Here is a 6,597-nt window from a genome sequence, read left to right as displayed (position 1 = left end):
TGATGTTTCTCCAGATATGTTTAATAGATTAACATGAAATTATAAAATTCATTACACTGCCTATGTGTTAATATGTGTTCCTTATCCCAAATTTAGTGTCTTCACTCCATTTAAATAATTGTATCATGCTAACATATGATAGAAAAACTTTGAATTTTCAATAAAAGTCATGCACTTCCATATTTGAATGATAAAAAAATGAAACAGTTATATTCTATTATCAAGTTTATTTTTAGCATATATTATTGATATATAATCATAAACATCAAAATGGTGACTAAAGAAAAGCAAAATGTCCAGTAAAAGAATGAAAGGTCCACTCGGCTTATCAAAATCAATGAGAACCTTTTTATATTATCTGTTTTTAAAGCATAAAAAACAAAAATGCTTGCTTTCTGGCCATGTAAGCTAGCCTGGAATTAAATATGCAGAGCCTCACCGTGCTGTCAAGCAGTCTGATATCAATCCTGGCTCTTAAGTTCAGTTGGAGATGTCAATTCAACATAGCTGAAAAACTGGCAAAGTTCACTGCATCTACGCCATCGGCAGTATCTGCAAGAGGAAGGTGTTGATTTGGAAACTGCATTTATAACCAAATTGAAAAAGTTTTTATCCGTCCTTAGATTAGTATGTATTTATGTATGTAACATGTAATTATTTAACTTATAAACATGATCTTCACTTAGGTATAATTCTAAAAAAGAAAAGGTTAAATCTTGTATCAAAATTTGAATTTTGATGCTTGTAAAAAGTATGGACTATTAATGAATACATAGATGGCTTGTAGTCCAGGTTTTAATCGCTTGCCTGAAGTTTGTAGGGCTACAGTTGAGGGCTTTGCTGTAAACTGTAGGGGCTGTTACTTCACACTCTTGTCTGCAAGGGCAATGGTGGCTTAGGTGACTGGTGTTACCAATCTGCATTTTTGGCCAATCACAACACAGTGTATCTGAAAATGACAGAGAAATTATTGACCATGCACTTATGTAAGCTATACTGAGAATATGCCTTGTCAAACAATCAGTTACGAGCCTGTTTCAGATGACACATCCAATACAGCAATACTGTCAAATTGCCTAAACAATGTGTATATCTGTCATGAAGCTGTGCTGGCTTTGCAGCATCATAACTACTACACATGAACATTCACTAGAAATTTCAGTTGACAGAAAAGAAACAACTAATACTCGACAACTTTTGTCACCCTGAGTGCACATTCAGATCATCTACTTACTTGTCAGCAGCAACATAAAGATCTTAAGAAGGCTGTTTAAAACTGCACTTAAAAGCTTAAACAGGCAAGCAAATATTTTAAAAGAAGAAAATCTGGTTAAAGATTTCTATAGAAAACTCCAAGCTCCAACTTGGTGATTAAGGCCCAAATTAAAAGTGTTGCCTAGTAACACAGCAGACTTATTTCATTATCTTTATCAAACCTCATCAAAGTAACACAGAAAAAACAAGAAATGGCCTTAACTCTATGAAATGCATGGCAGAATGTCTGATGATGGTCTGATATGCATGGCAGAATGTCTGATGATGGTCTGATATGCATGGCAGAATGTCTGATGATGGTCTGATATGCATGGCAAAATGTCTGATGATGTTCTGACATGGCAGAATGTCTGATGATGGTCCGACATGGCAGAATGTCTGATGATGTTCTGATATGCATGGCAGAATGTCTGATGATGGTCTGATATGCATGGCAGAATGTCTGATGATGGTCTGACATGGCAGAATGTCTGATGATGGTCTGAAATGCATGGCAGAATGTCTGATGATGGTCTGATATGGCAGAATGTCTGATGATGGTCTGACATGGCAGAATGTCTGATGATGGTCTGACATGGCGGAATGTCTGATGATGGTCTGAAATGCATGGCAGAATGTCTGATGATGGTCTGATATGGCAGAATGTCTGATGATGGTCCGATATGCATGGCAGAATGTCTGATGATGGTCTGATATGGCAGAATGTCTGATGATGGTCTGATATGCAAGGCAAATTGTCTGATGATGGTCTGACATTGCAGAATGTCTGATGATGGTCTGATATGCATGGCAGAATGTCTGATGGTCTGACATGGCAGAATGTCTGATGATGGTCTGATATGGCAGAATGTCTGATGATGGTCTGATATGGCAGAATGTCTGATGATGGTCTGACATGGCAGAATGTCTGATGATGGTCTGACATGGCAGAATGTCTGATGATGGTCTGACATGGCAGAATGTCTGATGATGGTCTGACATGGCAGAATGTCTGATGATGGTCTGACATGGCAGAATGTCTGATGATGGTCTGATATGGCAGAATGTCTGATGATGGTCTGATATGGCAGAATGTCTGATGATGGTCTGACATGGCAGAATGTCTGATGATGGTTTGACATGGCAGAATGTCTGATGATGGTCTGATATGCATGGCAGAATGTCTGATGATGGTCTGATATGGCAGAATGTCTGATGATGGTCTGACATGGCAGAATGTCTGATGATGGTCTGACATGGCAGAATGTCTGATGATGGTCTGAAATGCATGGCAGAATGTCTGATGATGGTCTGATATGGCAGAATGTCTGATGATGGTCCGATATGCATGGCAGAATGTCTGATGATGGTCTGATATGGCAGAATGTCTGATGATGGTCTGATATGCAAGGCAAATTGTCTGATGATGGTCTGACATGGCAGAATGTCTGATGATGGTCTGATATGCATTGCAGAATGTCTGATGGTCTGACATGGCAGAATGTCTGATGATGGTCTGATATGGCAGAATGTCTGATGATGGTCTGATATGGCAGAATGTCTGATGATGGTCTGACATGGCAGAATGTCTGATGATGGTCTGACATGGCAGAATGTCTGATGATGGTCTGACATGGCAGAATGTCTGATGATGGTCTGACATGGCAGAATGTCTGATGATGGTCTGATATGGCAGAATGTCTGATGATGGTCTGATATGGCAGAATGTCTGATGATGGTCTGATATGGCAGAATGTCTGATGATGGTCTGACATGGCAGAATGTCTGATGATGGTTTGACATGGCAGAATGTCTGATGATGGTCTGATATGCATGGCAGAATGTCTGATGATGGTCTGATATGCATAAAATTAAACACATAGCCTGTTGGCTGGTGTAACACATCAAAATCAAATAGGGGGGGGGGGGGGGTCAAGGATATCTTCGTGCAACTACTAACCATAGCTGCCTTGTGTGTAATGCTTTATAAAGCCTGGTTGAACTTCACAGGTAGATCATATGAATGCCAATGCTCAGGTGTCTGTTGAAGTGTTTAACTCTGTGCAAGATTCTGAAAATAAAATTGAATTAAAATTAGCAAAACTTAAATAAAGGTTCATTGTGTACATATAGATCCTGGGAAAACAATTCTGTCAATATCTAGAAGTATTCTATAATTGCCTGGCAGACCTTCATACCTACGTCTTAAGGCCTGCTGGTCCCTTCCCCTGAAGTAAATGCACTTTTTTTATAAACTGATGCTGCAGAATTTTTTAAAACTAGAGCTATCACTGAAGGTTATTAATACCCCCAAATGCCGCCCTGATATGAAATTGCAGTCAACTATTTGGAAAGCCAACCTTTGCAATGACAACTTTATTTTATGGACTATTGTCAGTTATTTATTTTTTGATTATGTTTTTAAAAGTTAGAAAAAAAGGCTTTAAACAATATCAGTGATGCTAATACTGAGATGTTGATACTGATGTATTTGATGTTCTAAAGCACAGAATATACGATTGCCTATGGCCATCTATAAAGGAGTTAAGTTACTTTTTTTCAAGTAACTTGCTACGGACAAGAAAAAAGTAACAAAGGGCAATAACTCTGTAATTGGCTGAAATAGAATTGCGGTTCCTGTACACTGAACTTCCTCTTATTATGATCTATCACTGTATGAAGTTTTATTGAATTCCTTCAAATAGTTTTCAAGTTATGCTTCGGACAAGAAAAAGTAACAAAGGGCAGCAACTATACAATTATAATACCTACATAGTATCAACAAGATGGCCATATACTTCTCGCCTGAGGACACAGCCTACTTTAGCTGAAATGATAACCTTTTTTTCACCTGCAACGACCATTATTTAAATTTACCAAGAAAACAACACAATCATTTTACCAGCTCCTACTGAATAAAAGACTTGACCTAGTGACCATGTTTTTGACCCAAGATAAACTAGTATATTTTTTAACTTAATCAATATCATTCTAGTCTCAAGTTTGGCAAAGATTGAATTAAAAAGCAGCCTCTTTTGTGTAATCCAGTTTGACCAAGTTGTTGACCACAGATGAGGTGATCAGAATTTCAAACCCTGGAGACCCAGATATCAGGAATTTACTTTTGCATAGTCATATCCTAATCTCATATAGCAGAAAGGCATTATTCAAAATGACATGTTTTACTTTTTTTAAAAGTCAATTTACAGATAATTAAATATAGAGTAAAGAGTGGACCTTAATAAACACTCAACAATTATTAATTGCACTTAATAGAGTCATGCAAAGTTCACTACTATATAATGTCATGCAACAATTTTTGCAATAGGATATTGTTTAATTAACTTAGTGCTCTGGTAAGATTAAACAACAATGAACCTCATTGAAAGGTAGTTAAACTAGATCAAAGCATTCTCCTGATATTGCACGGAAATATTTTTTTACATTAGAGGTCACAGCGACGTTGACCTTTGACCTTGTGACCCCCCAAAATATAGGAGTTTTCTAAACCTCATGATCAACCTCCCTACCAAGTTTGGTGAACCTAGGTCAAACCATTCTCAAGATATTGAGCGGAAATGTTTTTTACATTGGGGGTCGCCGCGACCTTGACCTTTGACCTAGTGACCCCAAAAACAATAGGGATCTTCTACACCTCATGACCAACCTCCCTACCAAGTTTGGTGAACCTAGGTCAAACCGTTCTCAAGATTTTGAGCAGAAATGTTTTTTATATTGGGGGTCGCCACGACCTTGACCTTTGACCTAGTGACCCCAAAAACAATAGGGATCCTCTTCACCTCACGACCAACCTCCCTACCAAGTTTGGTGAACCTAGGTCAAACCGTTCTCAAGATTTTGAGCAGAAATGTTTTTTATATTTGGGGTCGCCGCGACCTTGACCTTTGACCTAGTGACCCCAAAAACAATAGGGATCCTCTACACCTCACGACCAACCTCCCTACCAAGTTTGGTGATCCTAGGTCATGCGGTTTTCCAGTTATCGATCGGAAACGAAGTGTGACGTACGGACGGACTGACGGACTACCGGACAGGGCATAAACAATATGTCTCCCCCAGAGAGGGGGAGACATAATTGTCTGTTTTATCTTTTTACTTCTATAGATTTTAACAAGTTTAAAAACATGCTATGTTAATTACTTTCACTACCTTTAAATATATTGTTTAAATAATGATATTTGAAATGACTCTTTCATTGACCAGCAATCAGTGAAACAGGATGGGTGAGGCTTTGATTTTTTTTATTCTTTTCATAGCCTACAAAGTTTCAGTTGAACATACTGAAAATTATTCATTTAAAAACAGAGTTGGGGCGGTATTCATAAAACTTTTTAAGTCATTTCCAAACTTAAGACGCTTTCCTTATTTTAGTATCTCTTTAGTTATTTGAAATAAAAAATAAATAATTTTGGAAATTCATTATTTTCATTGATCTCTAAAATTGAAAGAAGCATACTTTAAAACATTTCTACATTTCTTTTAATTTGACAACGAAAATTTTGAGAAATTGACTTAAGATAGGATATGACTTAAGACGTTTTTTGAATACGGCTCCAGCTTATAATGACAAAGATTCAACAAATATACCATGGCTCAATATACCTCCTCATCTTCAATGTCTTGTTGTTCCACTTTGTCTACTGCAGGGGTTGGGCCAACTTCTACTCCCTGGATGCCACTTTGTTTGGGGCTGGACCTCTTCTGATACCACTGGGCCAACTTCTACTCCCTGGATGCCACTTTGTTTGGGGCTGGACCTCTTCTGATACCACTGGGGCAACTTCTACTTCCTTGATGTCACTTTGTTTGGGGCTGTACCTCTTCTGATATCACTGGGCCAACTTCCACTCCCTGGATGCCACTTTGTTAGGGGCTGGACCTCTTCTGATATCACTGGGCCAACTTCCACTCCCTGGATGCCACTTTGTTTGGGGCTGGACCTCTTTTGACATCACTGGGCCAACTTCTACTCCCTGGATGCCACTTTGTTTGGGGCTGGACCTCTTCTGATATCACTGGGCCAACTTCTACTTCCTTGATGCCACTTTGTTTGGGGCTGGACCTCTTCTGATATCACTGGGCCAACTTCTACTTCCTTGATGCCACTTTGTTTGGGGCTGGACCTCTTTTGATATCACTGGGCCAACTTCTACTTCCTTGATGCCACTTTGTTTGGGGCTGGACCTCTTCTGATATCACTGGGCCAACTTCTACTTCCTTGATGCCACTTTGTTTGGGGCTGGACCTCTTCTGATATCACTGGGGAAAGTTCAGCCTGTGTCAAGCAACATGGAATTTCAGCCTAGAGCTCATCACTGAAGC

General features: G+C 38.8%; 1 long non-coding RNA gene across 1 annotated transcript; it reads right to left on the bottom strand.

Annotated features, from left to right (window-relative positions):
- Positions 1-813: 813 nt before the first annotated feature.
- Positions 814-6,029, bottom strand: LOC128240672 (uncharacterized). Its single transcript, XR_008262273.1, has 3 exons — positions 5,878-6,029; positions 3,215-3,325; positions 814-949 (listed from the first exon to the last, which is right to left on the bottom strand). It is a non-coding gene; the product is annotated as an uncharacterized LOC128240672 (long non-coding RNA).
- Between the last annotated feature and the right edge of the window lie 568 nt (positions 6,030-6,597).

The sequence above is a fragment of the Mya arenaria genome, chromosome 7 (genome assembly GCF_026914265.1).
Source record: "Mya arenaria isolate MELC-2E11 chromosome 7, ASM2691426v1".
NCBI classification, from domain to species: Eukaryota; Metazoa; Mollusca; class Bivalvia; order Myida; family Myidae; genus Mya; species Mya arenaria.
The sequence above is the reverse complement of the archived record's forward strand: the minus strand, read 5'-3'. Positions and strand labels throughout refer to the sequence as shown.